Source organism: Lynx rufus, unplaced genomic scaffold (assembly GCF_022079265.1).
Source record: "Lynx rufus isolate CCGP_SWC_20201006 ecotype Redwood Valley unplaced genomic scaffold, mLynRuf1.p SCAF_7, whole genome shotgun sequence".
Classification (NCBI taxonomy): domain Eukaryota; kingdom Metazoa; phylum Chordata; class Mammalia; order Carnivora; family Felidae; genus Lynx; species Lynx rufus.
Window position 1 is genome coordinate 111,321,318 of NW_025814889.1, and position 26,080 is coordinate 111,347,397.

The 26,080-nt window shown below is 39.5% G+C and overlaps 1 long non-coding RNA gene across 2 annotated transcripts in view; it reads right to left on the reverse strand.

The window, feature by feature from the left end:
- Positions 1-9,559: 9,559 nt before the first annotated feature.
- Positions 9,560-26,080, reverse strand: part of LOC124502219 (uncharacterized) — a 54,445-nt gene continuing 37,924 nt past the window's right edge. For both annotated transcript variants that reach the window (XR_006959874.1, XR_006959875.1), the window contains 2 exons: positions 20,377-20,481; positions 9,560-9,824 (listed from right to left, as the gene is read on the reverse strand). This is a non-coding gene — a long non-coding RNA (uncharacterized LOC124502219). The remainder of the gene's footprint in view (positions 9,825-20,376; positions 20,482-26,080) is intronic.

A 26,080-nucleotide genomic window follows, 5' to 3' on the forward strand; every position in this document is an offset into this window, starting at 1 on the left:
AAATAATCTTTGTGAATCTGGAAATCCCAGGAACCAAGGACCAGAGATCACTAGATACCAGTATACTAACAGAACTATTTACAAAATTTTTACTTTACTGGTTAGTTCACTGCCACATCTCTCTTTCAACACTGAGCTCATTCACAAACCATTATGTGAGAACGTAAAACCAATACCTGGTATCTTACCAGCATCTAGCTTGAGAATGAAGAATGAACCACAATTTGGACATGATAATTGTGGCAGATACTACAGACTGGTTCACTCAACAACAGTTCCAGTCTCCCCTCCTGTAGAATAAAGGCTAGAAACCTAAACCCCACATTCCCCAGAGGGTTCTGCATGGGACCCGGGTTCTTCTAAGCCCACTCACATTTTGTAAGCTACCTGATACCTTACATTAAATCTCCTTCTATTTACGCTGGCTAACCTTGATTCTACTTCTGCAACTAAGAATCCTGACTACCAGGGTGTTATTTTAATTCTCTGCCTCTGTAAGGATTGAAGACATGAGGTTTTTAGAACTTATTTGCTATGGTTATTTTCTTATTACTGGCGCATTTAACATTAATTATTTTAATAAGGGAATTTTAATAAGAGAAACAGAAGGGTGCCTGGGTGGCTCAGTCAGTTAAGCGTCTGACTTAAGCTCAGGTCATGATCTTGAGGTTCGTGGGTTTGAGTCCTGTGTCAGGCTCTGTGCTGACAGTTCAGAGCCTGGAGTCTGCTTCAGATTCTGTGTCTCCCTCTCTCTCTCTCTGCCCCTCCCCTGCTCATGCTCTCTCTCTCTCTCTCTCTCTCAAAAATAAATAAACATTAAAATTTTTTTATTAATAATAATAAGGGAAAGAGAAGGAAGCACCAGTCAGGAGGTGGGGTCATAGATGCTATTTGTGCTAGTCAGAAATGTTAAACAGCTGCCTTCTTTCCAAATTGACTCACTAGCCCTCTGCAAAGACACATAGTCATTTTCACACTCGTCTCAATGTGGAAACCAATGCTGCGAGACTACAGAGCACAACTGAGCTTTTGGATGTAGTGCTTTAATAATTTGTTATACTTCCAGAGGCTGAATGAGTAAGCAGTGGGAGCTAGTCTTAGAAACCGTATGGACAGAGGGGTTGTTAAGCCTGTTGCGTGTAAGTTTGTAGTTCCCAAAATATGGTCCCCAACCAGCAGCACATGGAAAGTTCTCAGAAATACAAATTCTCACCTGCATGCACACACCCCAGACCTACAGAATCAGAAACTCAGGCTTGGACCCAGGAATCTGTTTTAGCAAAGCCACAAGATAATTCTGATGTGTGCTCAAGTTTGAGGACCACTGATACAAGTTGACTGACCCTAGCTGAGGCTAAATGAGGTTTAAGAAAAATAGTGGCAGTGTAAGAAAAAAAAAGACAATTGAAGAAACTGAGCTTTGATCACAAAGGAGGCTCATGTCAGAATATAATTTTAAATATTTTCCCATATGAAATGGAGAAAGCATTAGGAGAAAGAGCATTGTGCTGGAAATTTAAATTATTGAATCTGAATGTGGGATTTTTAACTAATAATTAAGTAACTTTAATCACTTAAGTTTTCTGGGATTCCATTTCCTCATTTGTAAAATGAAGTAATGGGATAAGATGTTCTCCAACATTCACAAATTCTGTTTTCTATCAGTGCGGGACAAAACTAACATTGTTATCCCTGATTAGCACCATAATGCTTCCTGAGTATCGTGACCTTTTTAGTATAAACCTGATGATAGAACTTTTCTAGCATTCTGTTTCTCTACTTAGGATCGGTACCTCGATGGAAAATTACCAAAAGATACATGCAGCTCACCACCTTGAGTTAATGGTCCAGAAATATACTCCAGCTTAATTCAAGACTGGTGAAATCCTCTAGATATCTGAAAGGCCATACGTAACATATACAACATATTGGAAATTACTAATATTTTAGAAATATGTACAAATTACTTGTATGTGTCTATCACTGATGATTTTGATATGTGGGACTTGAACGTTAGGGACTAGATTTGCACACGTCAAGATCCTCTGTGTGTGTTAATTAAATGCTTTAATCTACTTCCAAAATTTAAGAATCGAGAATCGCTGGCGTTCAGCCACGGCTGAGGCAGGTAGTAATTACACTTGGGAAAACCACAAAATTACATCCTTTAACAATGTGGAAACATTGCAACATTGACAGGAGATTGTGTCCACTCAGTGAACTTGGGAATTACAGAGGAAAAAAGCCATCTGTGTAATTGAAGTTCGAGTGCATGACGGAAAGGAGGGCTTGGCCAAACTATGAAGCAGCAGGGCCCAAGAGTTAATGAGTTAATGAATTTGTTGAAGATGGAAATGCAAACACACCGCATAGCTATCAAATAGTAGATTAATAAAGAACGCCAGGAGGGTGCATACAGCAAACATGTGTGATCCTTAAGGGTGAGCCTGTATCTTTCTTCCGACCACTTCACTTAATAAATATTAGTATTTAGTAAACAGTTGAAATGGGATGAATAAAAATTGAGAATGAAAATATTTTAACTCTTTGTGTATGATTACAAAGAAACACAAACTTTAGCTGTATTTTAAGCAGTGGCAAGTTGCTTCACTTTTAATGAACCTAAAACATAATATTTTTGCAATGCCAGTGGAGTGGCACTTAATTGAAGTTTTATTATGTTGACCTTGTGAAATTACAGAGATTCACTGCTTTTGGCCTGCAAAAATGGCAAATTTAAATGGCCCCAAGGGTCTTCTTCTTTTTCTTTTTTCTTTTTTTGTCTAGGAGGTATCATCTGCATCTTAAAAACTGACCAGCACTGAGTTTGTAAACACTGAATCACAAAGAGTGAATGAATCCTGGCACTAGAAAGGATGGAGCTATTATATGTTATCAAGAACCACACCACCCCCCCCCCTTAAGATACATGACTGCCGATTATCGACAGGTGTAATTTCAGAGCAGAAACCTTCTTAAGAAATAAAGAAAACATAGTGCTCTTCTGGAGCTGCTAGAAGAATATAATTAGAAAAGACTCCTAAGGAGGTTTTGAAATGAGATCATGGAGGGGCGCCTGGCTGGGTGGCTCAGTCAGTTGAGTGTCCGACTCTTGATTTTGGCTCAGGTCATGATCTCACAGCCGTGAAATTGAGCCCCGCATTGGGTTTGGCAGTGAGCGTAGAGACTGCTCGGGATTCTCTTTCACCCTCTCTCTCTGCCCCCTCCCCCACTCACATGCACACACACGCACTCTCTTGCTCTCTTTTTCCAAATAAATAAACATTTTTAAAAAATAAGTAAGTAAATGAATAAATAAAATGAGATAATGGTGATGGTTGCACAACTCAGTGGATATACTAAAAACTGTTGAATTACATACTTGAAAAAGTTGAATCTTACGGTATATCTATTATACCTCTACAAAGATGTTGTTTGCTTGTTTGGGGAGTTTTGTTTGTTTGTTTTTTCATAAAAGACTGGAGCTACAGAGAATGGAAATACAAATGCAGTAGGTGGACCATTTGGGGGAGGAAGAGGAGGAGGAGTGCATTACTTGCCAAACCCCAGACATCTGCCTGCTTGCTATCCAACCCTCACAGCATCATCTCTGAGAAGACCGCATATTGCAGCTCATATCCTTGCCAAGTCATGAAAGTAAATATACATGCAGTATTAATAGCCTCTGGTATTTTCAGCACAATGCTTGAACTCTGGAAAGGGATCCCCTGAACATTCCTAACTGAAGCATGGTGAGAAGTGTCATCTTTGCAAACACCATTTGAGTCTTTGTGGGAATGATCTTTTTCAATCCATTTGTCCAGTCAAGTTCATATGGCTGGTTCTAGGACATAGAGTAAATGTAAGAGTTACCTATAAGAAGTGACTCTTCACGTCGGGGGAGAAGTCGGGAATCCTAGATGAAAGGCCGAAATACTTAGAAAACTGTAGATGTGCACAGACTCAATTTCGCACACAACATCAAGGGCCCAGAGCCTTTGAATCCCTTCCATGGACTGCAGATTAGGAATCCTTGGTCTGTTTTCTATAGCATGTCTCCACTGCATTCTGTTAGAGTCATTTAGAGAAATTGAACACTGAAAACTAAACACTAGAACCTTGGAAATACTCTAAAGAGGACACCTTTTCTTTCACTATCACAAATACTGGTCTTTACGTTCCTGACTGGAATCTATAGCGCTTTCTAATGGAATGTAAATGGCATCTGATAAGGGGGGAAAGAACCTGGCAGACTAAGATCATAATTCCTTTGTTTTCCTTGCCTTTGGCTTATCTCTGTTTTTTATTTTCCACTTGTCATTGCATACATTATTATTACATCCTTTGACATTGCATCATCCCTTGATACCTGGGCGAGCATATATATCTTAAAAATTGTTTAGAAACCCTATTGTTAATAATAGCCACTTCCATCAATTATCACTCACAATTACAATATGTAGCAAAAGACATTTGGAGAGACCAAGAACTGAGTCATTTCTTAAAACTTGTTACCTGGCTCTGATCATGCTGAGTATAGGTGTCAAGACAGATTTTGAATGTATTTGAAAGCATCTATTTTTTAAATTGGGGCGCCTGAATGGCTCAGTTGGTTAAGCGTCCGACTTCGGCTCAGGTCATGATCTCGCGGTCCGTGGGTTCGAGCCCTGCGTCGGGCTCTGTGCTGACAGCTCAGGGCTTGGAGCCTATTTCAGATTCTGTGTCTCCCTCTTTCTCTGACCTTCCCCTGTTCATGCTCTCTCTCTGTCTCAAAAATAAATAAATGTTAAAAAAAAAATTAAAAAAGGGATGGAATCAAAAGTGGTAGGAATTTATTAAGCACCTACTGTATTGTCAGCACTAAGTTCAAATGGCATGGAGAACACAAAGGAAAAATAGCTTCTTCCATCAGAGAACTTACCAGCAATTGAGAAGACAAGACAGACAAATAAAGGGCAATGAGAGAATGAAAGAACAATTGGCTCCAAGTATTCAAATTCATAATCCATTAACAAAAAGTTGCAAGTAAAAAGAAAAGTGTTTTATGTTCTATTATTTGCTTGCACCAAAATCTGAAGGCTTTATGAATACTGCCCTGAAAGAGCCAAATTTGTGTTGGGGGGGTGGGGGGGCGGGCAACATATGTCAACAATCACCAATAAGCATTTATTTCCTGGCACTCTGTACAACTCCTTGCCACTTAACAAATTCACAAGTCATGGCCCTCGTACCTAAGGCCCTCACAATCCAAGTTCGTTTTCCAATTGAAGAGGAAGAAAAAGTGCTTTATTTTTTGGCTACTTGAAGTTCCAACAGGAAATATCAAAGGAGAAATCTGTTCTTGCAAGATTCTCAGCCAGAAACAGAAACATTTCCATCAAAACTATAGCAAATAGGACTGTTCTCCTGAGATTTCTAACCTAATTAGTCAGATGAAAACACCTTTCAGATATTCCTTTGCTAATGTGTTTAGAGATGATAAAAAATCGTGCAGTGTATTTTCTCCTTTGCTATCTATGGAACACAGGCTGTGTCACTTGAGGTAAAAGGAGGCTGACGAAAATGAATTTGTGGGTCATTTGGAAAGAAAGCAGGACTGGAATGAAAATAAAGGAGCCCAGACTAATTCTCAGAGATTCCCAACCAATTCTCATCTAACTTCTACTAATGCTGGATGGTTTGTACCTCTAAACCAAATGGCAAGATTGAGTGGGTAGTTCTGAGTTAGTTGAGTGAGGTTAATCGAATCAAGCAGGATTTTACCACAGGATCTTTTGTGTGATAACAACCCCAACCTGAGCCACAGTCAGCCAATGAGAGCATGAGCAGGGGAGGGGCAGAGACAGAGGGAGACACAGAACTCAAAGCAGGCTCCAGGCTCTGCGCTGTCGGTACAACTCGTGTCTCGAACTCACAGACCACGAGACCATGGCCTGAGCCGAAGTCAGACCCTTAACCAACTGAGGCACCCTGGTGCCCCGACAATTACTTAAACAAGCAGTCCAGTCCAGGTTAAGAAATACGATATATCAGCTCCGGAGAAGCCCCTATGTGTACCTCTCCCCCAGAGATTACCACTATGTTTACTTGTGTTAATCATTTTCTTGTTTTTCTTATAGTCTGTACTACTTTTTTAAGCATTTCTAAACAATATAGTTTGGTTTTGTCTGGCTTTGAATTTTATAGGAAGAGAATCATAATGGAGGTGTTTTCTATGCCATGGTTCCTTTGTTTAACCTTATAATTGTGACAAGTTCCATGATATTGCCTGTAACTATTGTTTGTTCATTTACATTACTGTTTAGCATTCCTTGTATTTATCCATTATCCTGGGGCCCATAGGCAAATTCTCTAGGGTATATTCTGGAATTGCTGGGCCATATGGTATGTATATCTTCAGCTTTCCTCTATAATTCTAAGCTTTCTTTCAGTGTGGATTTTACATCTTAATTTTAGCCCATCTGGTCAGTATATCATTACCATTTCAATTTTCATCTTTCTAATTGCTAATGAGGTTGAGCACCTTTTTCTAGGTCTACTGGCCTCCTTCATTTTTAATTTAATCGTCAACATCTCACATTCATACACAACCAGTAACGTGACTATTTTCCAATCATTTTGGAATGATTTCTTCACTATGATTTTAAAACTATCATATCAAATTTGCTTCAGTTTTAACCAGGCATTGAAACAGCCTGCAAAAGATAAAATATTTTTTCATTACATCTGCAGCCTAATGTAATAAAGAAATGTTTTTAAGTCCCAGACTGTATCTAGTCCTTAAACTAATCATGGTGAAGTTGTACAAAGATAAATAATGAAACTTGAACTGTTCTGCCACAAAAAGAAGCCTGTTTAGCACAGAAACTGAGGACTGAAGATCCATCAATGCAGGGCATTATGAAAGTAGCTTATTGAATTGGTTTCTATTTTCTGAGTGCAACTGCAGACTTTGATATTTAGGGTAACACTAGTATTCTCTTCTTCTAACTGAAAGAGGCCTACAATTTCAGAGTAAGAAAGATGTAATGTGCTATTCTGTTTCTTATACAGGCAACCATTAACTATTTACCTCACATGCCCCAAATGGTCAAGGGCAAGCTACGCTCTCACTGATCAAGAGCATTTTCTGAAAGAGTCTCTATTTTGCAGGAATGTGGCCTGCTCTGTATCTGTATAACCTTGAGCACACAGAGCAGAGCCTCCCTGTGCCTGGCATTAATCTTTTAATCCTCTTAGATCATTTGGTTTATTGTCCTAATCTGCATGTTTTCATTGTCTTTCTATTACAAATCAAAAAGAATCTAGCAAGTACTAGAAAATATTTTTATAAAAGGAATTCGAGACTGCTAATTTGGTGGATATAAACTTAAACAAAACTGTTTCAGTTTCTTTCTCAAATTCCATGCATGTATATCCATCTTCTAGGGGGGGTTCTCTCCTTTATGAAAAAAACAAATTTTTCTAAGACCTATCCACAAAGTAAGTATGCTGTTAAAGTACATAACTATAGGGAATACGCTTGAAAGTCAGACGATTCAAACTGCGTAATTGCACACACAGCAAAGAACTTGTTCAAAGACCTGCGTCTTCCGGGGAATTTTGTTTATTTTGCTTTTTTCTGTCTTTTTCAGAGTGAATACCAGACTTACCAAGGAGCACTAAATTCAGTATATAAAGGAAAAATAACTTGTATGTGAGATGTGATGTAAACGCAACTAGCCAACTGTCACTTAGATGAAAATAAAACCGATTGCTGAGCCCGAATTGAATAATACATTTATTCAACAGTTGCTTCAGGAAGCCTGAACGTTTAACGTTCCGTTAAACGTCCGACTCTTGATTTCGGCTCAGGTCATGAGCTCATGGTTTCGTGAGTTCAAGCCCCACATGAGGCTCTGCGCTGACAGCACAGAGCCTGCTTGGGAATCTGTCTCCCTCTTTCTCTCCGACCCTCTCTCATTTGCTCTCTCAAAATAAATAAAAACAAACTTGAAAAGAACAGATAGGGGCGGTGGGGGCGAGAAAAAAAAGAACAGTTGCTTCATCTGGCCGTTGGCTTACTGTCTTCAAGAAGCACATCAGAGAAGTAGAATTGCCTCAAGTATGTTAACAATATACTCTTTATCAGTGGTGTGTACATGAGGCAATTTTCCTAAATGGGCAACTGCTTTTAGATTTCTAGCAAATGTTTCTGACAAGGAGAGTTTTACTTCATTTTATATCACAATATGTTGAACTATTCTTTTGAAACCCATTTCATGTTTGAGACACGATATCAAATACAATATTCCTAGTACCTAGCACAGTGATAAGTACTTAGTACACATTTAAATTTTTTAAAATAAATAAGTGAATTTTGTAGCCTACAACTTACTTCATTTTAAAGGTTTAACTTGAAAAGTACGGTATACTCATTGTTTTTAAATCACAGCATATACAATTTTTGGTTTAGTCCCGTTAAGGCTTTATAACCAGAGCAGAGCAAGAGAATCTTTCATGAACTTTCTCTCCAACAGCCAGCATAAGCTTCAATAATCCAGTCAGGAGATTTTAAATTATAAAAATAATGACTGAAGCCTTGTCTGTCTCATTGGAGGGGAAAAAAATCTCTCTAATAACATTACAGGAAGGATAATTTAGCCCCTTTATCCAAATGCCTCACCGTATATTGGAAAGAACATGGACACTAGCTCCACTCACATTTATTCAGCAAATATCTGTTGAAAACCTATGTCAGGTATTGTGTCAAAAGTGAGCAAAGTAGACAAAAAGTAAAGGAAAGACAAACAAGCAGGTCTGGCCAATCTTACCTTTGTTTGGCGTGTTCCATTCAGTGTTGTGTTCAAAATTCATTTTTACCACTTAAATGACTTTAGACAAACTGAGATCCCAAAGTCTCAACCCAACCTGTCATTTGCCTACTTTCGAAAGAGAAACTGATGTTTAAAATATTGTACTTATACCTTAACTTTACTCTATGACAAACAACCGTCCAACCTGGACCCGAAGTGGCAATTCAGTCCCAATGTCAAGGAGACATTGGAGAGTGGAGGGAGCTGTGTCAGATACAGCACATGGCCCTTGGAAGTGGCGTGGGAAGCTCATTCCTCAACTCCAGTCACAGATAATACAGGTCCAGCATGACCAATCCTCTCCATTTCTCAATTTCTCAGAAAGTTAGATTTATGCTTTAGCATTGGAGAAAAAAAAATTTTTTTTCCCAATTATAAGCACTCTGAAAAGTCCAACAAAACACATCTGATGGTCAGACATGCCTTGTGTACTCTTGCTTGGGCCTCCACTAAACATCTACCCTAAAATAATTTTGTGTGTCTGTATGTGTGTGTTGGTTGGAGGTGGTGGTGATGAGGAAATCAAGGGCATCATGTCCTACAGAGTGGAGAAGTGGAAAAGAAAAGAATGTGAAAGTTTAGGTCTACTAGAAGTTGAGTTCACATGTTGCCTTGCTTCTTTTCATTAGTTGAAATAACTTATAACCTCTAATTATAAATTAATTGAGATCATTCAGAGCTCTTATAGTAACTTCCCCTCTTCATGAAATCGACCGTGATAGATTTTATTAATTTATGACATCATATCTAACAAAGTTTTGGTGGCTCGAAACTTCTCAAAACCACCAGAAGAACTTGGCAAAATTACTTCCGTGTGCTCCAATTCTGGTGTCCAGCTTAATTGCTTGACTTGATAGAAGATGATAGAAGGGGTCCTATGCCAGTTAGTTTTCTGTCAACTTGACTGGGCTAAGGGATGCCCAGATAGCTGGTAAAATGTTGCTTCCTGGCATGTCTGTGACGGTGTCTCTGGAAGAGATTACATTTGTATTAGTAGACTGAGTAAAGAAAGAACCTCACCAATATAAGTGGGAAAACCATGAGCCAATTTCTGAAATAAATAAATACATAAATCCATCCTAATTATATTTCTCTGGAGAACCCTGTCTAATACAGATATTTTGGTATTTTGGTGAGATTAGTATTTGAAATGATGGGATCAATGAAGTGGGTGACCCTCCCCCCCAATATGGGTGGGCATCATTCAATGCATTTAACATCTGAATAGAACAAAAGACAAAGGAAGGAGGAGTCCATCCCCCTTTTTTTTCCTGTCTCACTGATGAAGCTGGGATGTCTCATCTCATCTTCTTCCTTTGAACATCCACTACCCAGGTTCTCAGGCCTTCAAACTGGGACTGAATTACATCACCAGTTTTCCTGGGTCTCCAGCTTCTAGAGGGCAGATCATGGAACTTCTCAGCCTCCATAATGACATGAACCAACTTCTCGTGAGAAACATATCCTATTAGCTTTGTTTCTCTGGAGGACCCTGACTAATACAGGTTCTTTTCTGAACCAGAGTAAAAATGTTGCAGACCAGACTGACTCTGGCCAACCCAGGGAGTTTGCTGATTTCCTGCGTCTCAGCTTTCATTGCCTCATACGGTGACTATCAAAATCTCATCTTCACCATATTTCACTCCCAACATTCTACATTTTTAAATCCTTAATTAATTTTTGGCTTAAATGGAGCATGTTCATAATTCTTCTTTATAAAAATATATTTTAGTAAAAGCTGGTACTTAACTGAACCTTTTTTCAATTTCAGTTGGTCCAAAACTTACCTACACTTAACTACCGAAAGAACAACTCTAGCAAGGACAGCCATTCCTAATCAGTGCCAACTGTTCTTTAAAAAAAAATGTCAAAGCATTTCATATCAATGACCTGAAATGACAATAACCTGGATTTCTGACAGCCTACAAGAATAAAAAGGTTTCTTTTCTTGATAATTACACCACATCTGGATAGTGGTGAAATGGGAAGAGTTTCAATGACTCAGTATTGTACAACACCAAAGGGGTAGGGGAAAGACAAGCAAGCACAAGGAAACTAAGAGCTACCAACTTCCTTATTTCAAAGAAACAGAAGTACTGAGAAATGGAAGCTAACTCTATATTATCCAGAAACGGCTTTCAGCTCTCTGATCTTCCCAGTGTTAGTTTTCTGATACTGGTGAAATAATTTATTAATCTCCAGCAAACTCTCAGTTGCACACTCTGAAATGGAAAGATGGAGGTGATACAGAAACATCACATGGGAAAGAATCAGTGGAATATTTTTTTTCAAGTACTGTACATGTTTGGCTTTGGCAGGAACCTCATGCTTTCATGTAGTAACATTATATTTCCTTTCCTAATCAAGTTTGGATTAGTTGAAATGAAAATTAGTTTCTGTTTCCTAAGCCACTGAAAACAAGGGAGGATGGCTTCGAGCATTCTTCTGGCTAAAGCGATTGCTGTTTAACCAAGGACGTGCCACAAAGCAGAATCCCACACTCCGATAATCTGGAGCTCAATTTAACACAATTCTGCATAAAAGAAATCCAACATTCATGACTAAGAGAACCCAACTCAAAAGCAATAGCATCACCTTCCTTCACTCCCACCAAGTGAAAATAAACTGGAGAATGGCTAGGCTCCAAAACAGTGAGTTGCTAATCATCATGGTTTTCGCCTCTTTCAGAGGAAATGAGATGTAATCCAACGCCTGCATGTGCCTTTTCAGGAAATTGCTCATCTGTCTAATTAAGCTCTTCTTTCTTCACAGGTCTGCAGATACACTGAACAGACATATGGTTTCCAGAAAACCTTCTTGCCCTCTTTCTGTTGGTCACTGGAAATTTCTGAGGTGATGGAATCTCCTTAAAATGGAGATTTTTTTTTTTAATCTCCATTTTAAGGAGATTCCATCACCTTGTATTAATCACTGGCTACACTTCACTGACACTTCATTAGAAAGTGTCATTTCCTATCGGGAAGCACTTTTGAAAGAGCATAAATTAAAAGGCCTTAGAGACAATGCAGATGGCTTCATAAACCTTGTCACTAGAACTACCATAGAGCATCTAGCTGCTCATAGACTCCAAGTTTATATGTACTCAGGCAAGAATGTTCCAGCTTGTTTATTTGCTTTTCCAGTGGAATAAGTATTGTACTTTGCCCTCTCCTCCTTTCATAGCAGACCACAGAGAACCTGCCCTCTGTCCTACCTTCCACCAATTACCTTTGCTTTATTTCCTGTCCTTGCAAAGTTAGTATAACCTACTTCACTTCTACCACCATCATTTACCATTTCCTTCCTTCTGAGTCAGCTTCTCTATTTCTACTGCAATTAAAGAACAATGTAACAGACATTTTTGGAGTCCAATGTCAGATCCTGGGGACATGAAACAAAATAAGATGAATATTTTGTCCTCAAGAAACTTGCAGTCCACTGGGAAGAAAAATACCGAATTAACCCCAACCCCCTCATCCCATTACAACACGTGTTAAAAAAGAAAAAGAAAAAAAAGAAATGTCTTATAAAGAGCATGTTAAAGAAGCCAAGAGGAAGATGCAAGACGGACTTATCCTCTCTACTTATGGAAAAAAAACTATTATTACTTTGAAATGCTTTGATACGTTGCCAATAATACTGCTTAAATATATGGTCATTCATACATAATTAGAGAAGGGTGGCTACCAAGCGTCCTCTGCCACTGGCCTATTGAATCTAAAATACTTACAAGAAAGAAAGCTGATTCTTATTTATGAAGTTACATGCACACAGAATATAATAAGTGAAGTTAAAAGAAACGAAGATCATAGCACTGAAGTCTGTTGAAGCCAATAACCTCCACCACCATCTCAAAAAGCATAATACAGGGATAATAGTACAGGCCTAGAACCTACGTCTCATTCAGCTTTACCCTCTGCGTAACCTACCTTGAATCAAAACTGCACAACTTCTTAGATCTGTTGAAAGGCATCACAATAGAGATAATTATGGGCCTTCAAGCAAATCTCTGAATTTGAGATTTAACATTCCAGTAGTTCTGGAATGCTTTCAGCTCTATTCATGCACACCAAAATGGTTGGGAAAGGATTTAGTTCATCTCAGTGCAACCCAAGCCTGTAGGCTCCTAACATCTGCTACATTTATAAGGTCAGAGCAGATCCAGGCCGAGTCAGTTCCATTTCATTCAACAATTATTTGAGCCGAGGGAGTCCTTATTATTTGAACCTACATTAGGCCCCATCTCACAGTTACCTGGTCGCTTGGGGAAGCACAGAGGCACCATCCCACAAAAATATTCACAAAGGGGCAGACTGATCTCTTGTAATACTCAGTCGCCACTTACCCTTCACTTGGCCCTAGCTTGTATCTCCACCCATCACATCAATACCAACTGTGACTTACAGTTTAGATGTTGTAGACATTTAATCAAACAATGCAAATGCAATGCACTAGATTGCCAAGGAAAATGACAAACATTGCAAAAGTAGTATTTCATAAGATTGGTGAAAGTGATTTTGGAAAACTCCTTGGATCACACACAGAAAAAATGAATTGGCAGAGGTGAATCTATTAAAAATTAATGAATAGGAGGGGCACCTGGGTGGCTCAGTCAGCTCAACATCTGATTCTTGATTTTGGCTGAGGTCATGATCTCACAGTTCATGAGATCCAGCCCCACGTGGGGCTCTACGCTGACAGAGCAGAGCCTGCTTGGGATTCTCTCTCTTCCTCTCTCTCTGCCCCTTTGCCACTCAAGTGCAGTCTCCTCTGAATCTGTCTGTCTCAAAATAAATAAACTTAAAAAAAAATTATGAACAGGAAATCAAAAAAGATATGAGTGTGATAGGCATGGCAAAAAAAAGAATTATTTGATAAAAGAGATTAACAGAGTCCTTTAGGATAATTGAGAAAGCCCTCACTTAAGGCAAAAAAATAACCTTGATTGTAATACAAAATGTATACATCCATTAAGTGAAGATTTCAATATTGCTGTAGTATCATTTTGTTAGAAAATGAGGCTGAAAAAGAATGATCAGTATTTGACTCCTTTCTGTTTTCTTAAAATACTAAATATAGTTTTTTTCCAGTAACGGATACAATTTTCTCTTTCTTCAACTGGCCATGTTAAACTTAATGAAAATGATAAGCATTAACAAGGTTCTGGGGAAGATGGACAGTGTACTTAGGAGAATAGTTTGACAATATCTATCAAGATTTTTTTTTTAATGTAGTTGACTCACAATGTTACATTAGTCTCAGGTGTACAACATAGTGATTCAACAAGTCTGTATATTATGTTCTGCTCACCACAAGGGTAACTACCATCAATCACCCTACAAGGCTCTTACAATACCATTGACTATCTTTCCTATGCTGTACCTTTTCTCCCTGTGACTTACTCGTGCCATAAAACTGGAAGCCTGTACCTCTGCTCCCCTTCATCCATTCTGCCCGTCTCTCCATCCCCCACTCCTTTGGCGATCATCAGTTTGTTCTCCGTACTTCTGGGTCTGATCCTGCTTTTTGTTTGTTTAGTCATTGTTCTGTTCTTAGAGTCCACGTATAAGTGAAATCATATGTCATTTTCTTTCTCTGACTTATTTCTAAAGTGCTAAATACAATTTGACTTAAATTGATTTAAATATAAGCAAGAACAAACAAATGATCACCAGGAGATCTAGTTTCCCTTTGAAGGCGCAGAACCAATCATACTTCTTTTTCATTATTCTTATAAAAAAATATTTTAAGTCGATTCATTTTCAAAAGACTTAAAGATATATATTTAAATATGCATATGTATATATTTAGTAATTTTCCTCGGATAATGAAGACCCATTCGCTATTGCAGCCATGGTCCTTGTCCTGAAGAAGCCTCTGAAATCCTGCCAGGCTGCATCACCCAAGTCACAGGTGAGGGCTATGGCTGCAGCTAGTGCAGAGGAGTCGTCCGAATGTTGCTCCCACATATCCATGGTCAATTAACTTGGTGCTGATGAGAGGGTTTTGCTACTTATTGTAACCTAGGCTTTTCCTCTGATTACAAGGAAGGACCTACACACTAACTTCATTTTCCCAGGACTCATGAAAGAACATCCATCAAAGAAAAAAGTCTCTATTGAATTCCAGGTGCCTCAGGTGGCTAAGGATGCTTAGTTGGAAAGGTCAGGTGCAATACTACAAGGCACACATAAGCACAAGAGGATCCTGCCCTAAATCAGCCTTTGGGTAAAGCAAACAGCCTCCTCCACCCCAAACACCCTGGCCCTCTGGTCACGGAAAGTTTTCTGGAACTCTGTTGGGAAAACTCTGGTCTCTCTACCATAGGCTACAAAGCCCTCCATGGGAATCAATTTTATATCAGCCCTTTTCTTCTGAAGAGGTAACCTTGTACAACATAAAAGAGCCCAGATGTTTGGAGTCAGACAGGGGAGTGTCAAATTCCACCTCTGTGTTTACAAACTGTGTAACTGGGACACATTTCCTACCCTTTCAAAGCCTCAGTTTCCACCTCTGTGATATAAAAGTAATAAAAGCTACCTCACGGAGCGGCCAAAAGACTGCAAATGAAGCAATGGTTCTGAATGCCCAACAATGTGCAGGCTCCACAGTAGGCACACTTTTAAAAAGAAGTTGGTTCCCACCACTTCCCCCAGGGCTAGAGAGATTATGGGGAAGCAGAACCCCTCTGGCACCTGGTGGGAAAGGAGGAAGTGAAAGGCGAGTAAGGGAGTGAGGAGGAAATGGAGAGGGTGAGACCCACTAGCCTTGCCAGCCCCCCTCTCCCCCACCCTGTCCCGTTTCACCCACGACTGCTTCTCATTTCACAGGGATGAGGGTGATGTGTCAGAAAGTACAAACTCAGTGCATCTGACTCAGAAACCGGGCCAAGTTGTCCAGTTTAATACATAATCATAAATAAATACAATCACCCTGATCTAATGCCGAGGCATGGCCACTCCCAGCCGAGCGGTTCTCCTATCACTGGAAGGAAACCCGCTCCGGCCGGCATGGGACGGTTGCTAAAGGTTTTCTAATCTCAGTGTCAAACCTTTCATGAATGAGGCTCGATGTGTTTGTGTGTGTGTGTGTGTGTGTGTGTGTGTGTGTGTTTTAAAATGGTATATAAAAGAAGGTCTTTTTCAGAACTTGGAAAAACATAGATTCAACAAAAAACTGGCCAATGTTTATGTTAGTCTTTATCTTCAAGGTCTGAGTACTTTCATCTGTAATCAGTCAACAAATATTTATTAAACCCTGAGAATATTTGCTGTGCCAGGCACTGTGAGTAATACAGAAGAGGCAGAAGGTGTGGACTCCACTCTCAAGAAAACTGCAACCAGCTGGGGTGCACAAGACCAACCCCAGTATGAAATAACTGGCCAATGGGACAAGACAAAACCTCTATGCTCTAGTGATGGTGTGCAAGAACATCTCCTACCTCAGAAAGTTGTCCTGAAGCTCACCTACCATGATACAGAGAAGGCTCCTAGCAGGAGCAAGTGTGTTTAACAAATTCATTTTCCCTTCCCCCTGGGAGAGAATCTAGGGCAGAGCAATGTCAAGGCCACAGCAGCAGGCCGTTACAAGGAGGAGGTTATCAACAACTAATGCTGCTGAGAGATTTTGACAAAAAGGAAGTTACAACTGACCGTTTAGAGAACTCTTTCTGATGTGTGATGATCAAAGTCAGTTAATAGCAAAGAGTTAGGAAACGAAGGCATATCTAGAAAGTGAAGGCAAACAGGCATAAACTGTACCTTTGAGAGGCTCAGAAGGGAAAAGGAAGAGAGCCATAGGATCTACTGATGGTCATTCTGTTTCTTCTTTACAACATGGATCTCTGTTTAAAAGATTTTTCTACAAAGGGGGAAAGCATTAAAATATTCTAGAACCTTCTACAGCTCGAATCTGAAGCCAACAAGGCGACCACAAGGCATCATGTCTCCAAGGAACCCAAAAATAGATGGAACCAATTCCTTTTTTAATTTTTAATTTAAAACATTCTAAAATAAAAATAAAATCACTTCCCCGGGATTAAAAAAAAATGAACAGCCTTGTTTATTTTATCAGAATGTGATATAACAAGGCAGGCAAAAATAGTGGTTAATTAGTTTTGTCTACAGTATAAAGTTAAGGGACTTTTGCCTAGGATCTTGCTAATCTTTGTTCAAATTATTAAGAGTTAGTCTATCCTTTAAGCCAAGAAACATTGACTTATTATATTGGCTTTTTATATCCTCCTATCACTGAGTAATATTATAGAAAATATAGGGATGTTCATGGTAAACCCTTTGCCCTCTTCAACTCAATATAGACGACAGAAAATGTATAAACAACTTGTGTATAAAGGACAGCGTGACCAATTTAATACAAGGCTAAAGATATTAGGAGGAGAAAAGAGAAAGAAGTTAATTCTGGGCTGGGAGAATGGAGTTTTCCAAAAAAAAAAAAAGGATTTAAGTTGTGTTTTGAAGAAAACAGGAGTTTCTACGGCAGATAGATACGGCAAAGCCAAAGAAAGGGTGAGGGGAGGTGCATTTCTGCTGGAATCCAGGCAGGAAGAAGGAACGAACAAAACCAAGGGTCAGGGCGCCTGGGTGGCTCAGTCAGGTAAGCATACAGCTTCAGCTCGGGTCATGATCTCGCGGTTTGTGAGTTTGAGCCCTGCATCAGGCTCTGTGCTGACAGCTCGGAGCCTGCTTCAAATTCTGTCTCGTCTCTCTCTGCACTTCCCCCACTCAGGCTCTCTCAGTCTCTCTCAAAAATAAATAAATGTTAAAAAATTAAAAAACAACAACAACAAGGGTAACGAGGGCAGTCGTCAACAAGACACCAGTGCGACAGCATAAGACATTTGAAACATCCACTGCACCAAAACAGACCTGACCAAATGCAAGTCCTCTAGATGGAATATCCACACCTCTGGGCCTTTCTGTCTCATTCATTATTGCATTATTACTCATGCCTCTGTTTCCTAACTTCACATTTCAGCTCTAGGATCTGTTTTTTTTTTCCCCCCATTGTACTCATACAGCAGAAAGAGGAAATAACTCATCCAGCAGTGGGGATTTCTTCGTCGGGTGTTGAAGAGAGATGCTGGGGGTGGCTGACTCGGCCAAAATGTTTCCTTTTTCTCTTGCTGTTTGTCAGATATTGCTGTTGAGCAACCCTGGTCAGTGTCATCAACATGCAATCTCATCTGATTTATCTTCCTTTACTCACTCAAACTCAGCCCTTTGCCCCCTTTTCTTTTCTGGCTCATTTAGAGTTTCACAACCTCTTACCTTTAATTGCTGAGTAAGTGTAACATGTTGTGTGTCTGGCATCAGATATTATAATCACCAAGGAAAAGGACTCATGGTCACAGGAATCACTGTGGCTATCCATTGCACCTTAATCTTTTCTTTGCTAGTATTTCATTTTAAAATTACATTTCTATTTTTCTCACAGATTCAGACTCAAAACAATACATTTTTGTGGCTATCTTTTCCTCCAAGTCCCTCCCTTTTGAAATGTGGATGACTGCAATAAACATTCTCACGAGCTCCAGAGAGCCCCTAGGGTCAGGCTCTCTAGAGACCCATAAAAAAAATTCCACACCAATAACCCATTGATACAAGTACAGGCAATGGAATATTTGTGTCTAATGGAATCCTAAAACTGGCCTTCAGTGACACACATAGAAGAAATTAACCTCATTTGTAGGTCAAAAGCTTTTACAGTGTCCTAGAGGCAGGGCCACCACGGTTACCTCCTTCACCCTGCAAGCACAGATATGGGACCTTTATACTTTATCCCCAAGTGAACCCGACTTCCTATGGATCAGCCAAGAACACTCTCCCTTCTCCCCCAATTTCTCCTGTGTACATCCATCTCAATAGGAAGAAAAATGACTTGGGTTTTGATAGAGGCTTCTTGAGCACAATTCCAGATCTGATTGTTAAATACACATATGCAGTTTGAGCCTAGTGAGAGATATGGATGTACTAAAAATGGCTAAATAAAGCAGGAAAGAAAAAAAAAAAGGAAGCATGTTGATATTTTCAACAGTCTGTAGCTTTTATAGACCCTGTCACTCCATCATGACGGTGTCTGGACTCACAGACTCAGGGGCGACAAGCATTTTTAAAGCATTCAAACCAGGAAGGACTGTAAATACATTACAACGTTTCCAGGATCTCCCTTCACGTCCCTGGATGCAAGCGGGCCACTCTACCTATTATCTTTTTATATAAATATCTTCTCTTGCCCATAAATCCTGAAAGGGTCAAATTCTGGGAAGTCACTTGTTGTCTCTGTCAACACACAGAGGAAGCACGTGCTGTAAGATGTTTCCTGCCTGAGGCCATCTTTGCTTCCAAGTTGCTGCTGTATCCACAAAGCCTTCAACGGCACCTGGAGCTTAGTAGGAGTTCAGCAAATATTTGTTGAATACTGAATAAATTAACAAAGAAAAGAGGCTTATTGTTGGTGAAGTGTCCTCTTAAGTGCCTACCTGGCCAAAAGTCAGCCTGACTGAATCAACCAATCTCGATGCTCTCTAAATCCTTGCCATTTTCTTTTTTATTAGGCTTCCAAGTGTTTCTAACCTTTTGAGTTTAGCCTGGATATGGCCCACCAGCTCCAAGCAGACTAGCAACTTTTAAGGCTGTCTTGGAATGAGATGGCTTATTGAAATGGCTTCAGCACCACTACCTGGCTTATCTTGGTTCTCACAGTCCTCAGTCCTAAATTCCAGAGCTACGTGGATAGAAATCCATATGCATCATGCTAACATAAAAAAGTGAAAATGAGGGGGGAGGTGGTTATGAAATGTGATAAACAGGCTCTAAGATGTCTTCCAATGATCTCTGCCTCCTAGTCTCCGTGTCCTCATATGGTCCCCCCTTCTTGAGGATGGTCTGGACTTAGTGCTGGCTTCTAACAAATTCAATACTGTAGAAGTTATAGTGTATCAATTCCAAGGCTTGACTATAAAAGAGTGCTGATTCCATTTCATCCTCTCTCTCTCTCTCTTTCATCACCTACTCCTGGGAAAGCCAGCTGTCATGTGGAGCAGCCCCATGGAGAACCTTCCGTGGCAAGGAACCGAGGTCTCCACGCCAACAGCCAGTGAGGAACTGAGGTCTGCTGACGACCTTATGGTATGAGCTTGGAAGTGGATTCTTCACCCCCAGGAAAGCCTTCAGATGACTGCAGTCCTGGCCAACAGCTTGACTGCAACCTCAGGAGACACCCTGAGCAGGAATTCCCCACAAGGCAGCCCAGATCTCTGACCCACAGAAACATCAGAAAATAAATGTTTGTTGTTTTAAGCTGCCAGATTTGGGGGTTGTTACATATTTATAGAGAATGAATACATCAAACTGGAGGTCAACAGACACTTTTCTTAAAGGGCCAGTTAGTAAATATTTGGGGATTTGCCGTGTGTCTACTGCATTCGTCCGTTTCTGCCATTGTAGCCCAAAAGCACTGAGACAATTTGTAAATGGTTACACATAGTTGTATTCCTACTTACAAAAACAGTCAGCCAGTTTGTGGGCTATAATGTGCCGATCCATGCATTAAACCAGTGTATTTTCAGTCTTTATGGTTTCTTCTGTATCCTTGTCCTGAAGCTACCCTATCAAGAAACAAACGTGGTCAATTCAGATGATAGTTTCTCCTATAATGTGAAGGGGATATCCTTCTCTATTAGTACTCTTAAAATTACTGTTAAAAAGGGAGGTTGGGCTACTCTGGGTAAGTCAAGTAAGATGCAGGGAAAGTACCTTCCAGAGTTGGAAAAGAAATAAAAATCCAGACCTTTTTAAACCCAGGAGAATTTAGAAGGAGAATAAAGACAGGCGGTCTGAGGAGATAAGGTGTCCAGCTTCTACAAATCCTTGGCAAACACTATGCACAGTATGAGGGAAATGCTTTAGATACATCTGGATAAGCACAAGAATCCTAAGAATGTCAGAACTGGTCCCCCGTTTGCCTGGGTATAGTGGAACGCTCAAAGCTGTGAGAAGAAACGCTGAGCCATTTAGACCAAAGAAGCCCAAGACTGGTAGCACAGCTTCGGTGAAAGGAGACCTAAAATAAGGTTTATAGCCTCCCATGCGCTTGGCACAGAATAGAGAAGATGCAGAAGTGCTCACGTGGCCACCCAGAAGTTGCAGAAATGCTAAGACCACTTGGTCAGCAGAGTCCAGGGCTGGTTAGGGATGGGACCTCATTGACAGAGGCAATAGCAGTGTCTACTGTAGGTAGCAAGGGAAGAGACCAGATTTTTACTTCTTCCTCCTCTCTGGAAAGAATTCTTTCTGCATCTTACTTTTCTTTTCCCCAAAGGACCATTCTCCTAGTGCATACTCAAAGGTCAGAAGGGCCAGCTATAACAGCAGCACATTTAGCAGACACCAACAAGGAAAGATTAGTGGAAACAGATCCACAACCAGAGACTTATGGATAAGCCCCCTCTCCCTCATTCCCAAGAAGATATACGGCCCCCTTCCACACCACTGGCCTATGTGTCCCCTTGGCAAAAAGAAAGAAAGGGAAAATAACTCTGGGAGAGCAAACATTTACCCAAAAAGGAACAAGTGACCTCAACACACAACAGGTTAAAGCAGAAGGGGTTGAAATACTTTTACTTGATGAGTTCACATTGTTTTTCCTGCTAGCCAGTGGAATGGGGCCTCATGAGAAAGTTTATCTCAGCTATTATATTAGTTTTCTATTGCTGCCACAACAAATTGCCATAATCAAGGTGGCTTAAAAGAGCATGAATTTCTTGATCTTACAGTTCTGTGAGTCAGAAATCCCACATGAGTCTCACTGAGCTAAAATAAGGTCTCAGAGGCTATTTCCTTTCTGGAGGATCTATCCTTTCATTTCTCAGCTCCTAGAAATGGCATGTATCCCTTGGTTCCTGGATCCCTTCTCCCATCTTCAAAGGCAGCAATATGGTATCTCCCTGACCATGTATCCATCATCACATCTCTTCCTCTCACCCAGCTTGTAAGAGATCTCCATTTTTAAGGCTTCGTGTGATTAAACTGGACCCACCTAGGTAAGGTGACAGATGCACAGGTTCCATCTGAACATCTTTGGGGAGGGAGGTGACATTCTGTCTACTGCAGCTTTGGGGAGGTACATTCCACTTCAATGTGTGCCATCAATAAATTTGGGAGCCTGATAATAATAATACCCAATATTTCACTATAATTTTACTCAGCACATATTGTAATGTAAAAACTTCCCAAATATAACACATTCTACACAAGGAGCTAATTCCTTTACTCTTCAACTAACATTGAATTAAAAATTTAGGGGAAAAATCACAAACTATGCCTATTGGAGGTAGCAGTCTCACTCAAAAAAAAAAAAAAAATCCAACAGCTCTTACAAACATTCACCTAACCAAAAGCGCATTTCCTTGTAGAATTCTCCAAACAGAAATGTATGAGCTAGTAACCAGTAAGAAATAGACAAGACTCTTCAGGGAAAGGGTCTTAAAACCACCGCCTGAAGTCCTGTTTTGCTTCGATTAAAGCCTAACAAGCCAGTATGATCTGTCATTAAATTAGGCAGCCTAATTAATTATAGAATGGCACCAAACATGTAAATCATATAAGAGACTCCTGCCAGAATAACGCTTAATGTTTGAGGATAACACTATAAATTATGTGCACTCCAAATAAACTAATATTGCCATTATTATAAACATTGATACATGCATATTGCTTGAGAATTTTGTGTTAGTTTTAGTTGTTTGGAGTTCATGTCTTTGTTTTGGGGGCTCTTTTTAGTTTTCAGACTATTATCCAAGTTGAAGCTATATTATGAGAATTATTATTGTTATTCCTTTTAGCCATCTCTTATTACTAGAATTTTAATTTTTTTAATAGTTATTTATTTTTAAGAGAGAGACAGTGAGAGCCAGGGAGGAGCAGAGAGAGAGACAGAGGGAGACACAGAATCTGAAACAGGCTCCAGGCTCCAAGCTGTCAACACACAGCCCTACACAGGGCTCGAACCCACAAACCAGGAGATCATGACCTGAACCAAAGTCAGATGCCCAACCGACAACCACCCAGGTGCCCCTTATTGCTAGAATTTTTTAAAAAATGTTTAATAATCAATTATTGATTCAAATAAAACACATCCATGTTGTATATGATGGCCTTATCTCAAATGAGTTTTTAAGCATTGGGTTTGCCATAAGTTAGACCACTTCCACAAAAGGATGTTTCAAATATAGAGAAGGAAACAATGAATGTATCTGTAAGTGAGCCTATCTAGAAATTCCTTTGGAAAAGCAGTGTGGAGGTTCCTCAGAAAATTAAAAATAGACCTACCCTATGACCCAGCAATAGCACTGTTAGGAATCTACCCAAGGGATACAGGAGTACTGATGCATAGGGGCACTTGTACCCCAATGTTCATAGCAGCACTCTCAACAATAGCCAAATTATGGAAAGAGCCTAAATGTCCATCAACTGATGAATGGATAAAGAAATTGTGGTTTATATACACAATGGAATACTACGTGGCAATGAGAAAAAATGAAATATGGCCTTTTGTAGCAACGTGGATGGAACTGGAGAGTGTGATGCTAAGTGAAATAAGCCATACAGAGAAAGACAGATACCATATGGTTTCACTCTTATGTGGATCCTGAGAAACTTAACAGGAACCCATGGGGGAGGGGAAAGAAAAAAAAAAAAAAAAAAGGACGTTAGAGTGGGAGAGAGCCAAAGCATAAGAGACTGTTAAAAACTGAGAACAAACTGAGGGTTGATGGGGGGTGGGAGGGAGGGGCGGGTGGGTGATGGGTATTGAGGAGGGCACCTTTTGGGATGAGCACTGGGTGTTGTATGGAAACCAATTTGTCAATAAACTTCATATAAAAAAAAAAAAAAAAAGAAATTCCTTTGGAGAAATTAAATGTTTTGGGTTCATATTGGTTGCGGTCATCATTGGTGTCATATGCATTGATAGACTTGTACTTTTCTGAGGTCTTACAGCCACTAAAAAGAGCACGTTTTTTAAATTATAAAATATTCAGCTTAATGAAATTGCATAAAGGCCAGTTTTCATTATTTTATTCTTGTTGTTGTTCTGTTTTCTTTAGTTTTTTAGAAGTAGCTGGATTACAGTAGCACCAAAAACCATAAAATACTTAGGAATAAATCTAACCAAAGAGGTGAAAAATCTATACACTGAAAACTATAGAAAACTTATGCAAGAAATTAAAGAAGACACAAAAAAATGGAAAAATATTCCATGCTCCTGAATAGGAAAAAAAATTGTTAAAATGTCAATAACACCCAAAGCAATCTACATATTCAATGCAATACCTATCAAAATAACACCAGCATTCTTCACAGAGCTAGAACAAACAATCCTAAAATTTGTATGGAACCAGAAAAGACCCCAAATAACCAAAGCAATCTTGAAAAAGAAAACCAAAGCTGGAGGCATCATAATCCGGACTTCAAGATGTATTACAAAGCTGTAATCATCAAGACAGTATGGTACTGGCACAAAAACATACACTCAGATCAATGGAACAGAAAAGAGAACCCAGAAATGGACTGACAAGTGTATGTCCAACTAATCTTTGACAAAGCAAGAAAGAATATCCAATGGGATAAAGACAGTCTCTTCAGCAAATGGCTCTGGGAAAACTGGACAGCAACATGCAGAAGAATGAACTTGCACCACTTTCTTACACCGTACACAAAAATAAACTCAAAATGGATGAAAACTTAAACATAAGACAGGAAGTCATCAAAATCCTAGAGGAGAAACAGGCAAAAACCTCTTTGACCTTGGCTGCAGCAACTTCTTATTCAACACATCTCCAGAGGCAAGGGAAATCAGAGCAAAAATGAACTATTAGGACCTCATCAAAATAAAAAGTTTATGCATAGCAAAGGAAACAATCAACAAAACTAAAAGGCAACCAACAGAATGGGAGAAGATATTTGCAAATGACATATCAGATAAAGTGTTAGTATCTGAAATCTAGAAAGAACTTATCCAACTCAACACCCAAAAAACAAAATCCAGTGAAGAAATGGGCAAAAGACATGAATAGACACTTCTCCAAGTAGGACATCCAGATGGCCAACTGACACACGAGAAAATGCTCAACATCATTCATCATGCGGGAAATACAAATCCAAACCACATTGAGATATCACCTCACACCTGTCAGAATGGCTAACATGAACAACTCAGGCAACAACAGATGTTGGCGAGGATGTGGAGAAAGAGGATCTCTATTGCACTGCTGGTGGGAATGCAAACTGGTGCAGCCACTCTGGAAAACAGTATGGAGGTTCCTGAAAAAATAAAAAATACAACTACCCTACGATCCAGCAATTGCACTACTAGGTATTTATCCAAGGGATGATCAGGTATGCTGTTTCAAAGGGACACATGCATCCCAATGTTTATAGCGGCACTATCAACCATAGCCAAAGTATGGAAAGAGCCCAAATGTCCATCGATGGATGAATGGATAAAGAAGATACACACACACACACACACACACACACACACACACAGAGTGGAGTATTACTTGGCAATCAAAAAGAATGAAATCTTGCCATTTGCAACTACGTGGATGGAACTAGAGGATATTATGCTAAGCAAAATTAGTCAATCAGAGAAAGACAAATATCATATGACTTCATCCATATGAGGACTTTAAGATACAAAACAGATGAACACAAGGGAAGGGAAGCAAAAATAATATAAAAACAGGGAGGGGGACAAAACATAAAAGACTCTTAAATATAGAGAACAAACAGAGGGTTGCTGGAGGGGTTGTGGAAGGGGGGATGGGCTAAATGGGTAAGGAGCACTAAGGAACCTACTCCTGAAATCATTGTTGCACCATGTGCTAACTAACTTGGATGTAAATTATAAAAAATAAATAAATTATAGGGAAAAAAAATAAACAATTTTAAAAATAAAATAAAATAAGAACTAATTGCAATTATCTTCAGTCCTTTTCCAAAGCTTGCTTTTCAGGCAAGCTTTTATCCATTTTACAGAAACTTCCCTCAGGAGGAAGGAAAGGATCAAAACATACATATTTTATTATTTTATTTTATTTGTTATGATAAATAAATTTATTTATTATTTTTATTTATTTTGAGAGGAATAGAGCAGGGCAGAGAGAGAGAGAGAGAGAAAGGGAGAGAGAATCCCAAACAGGCACC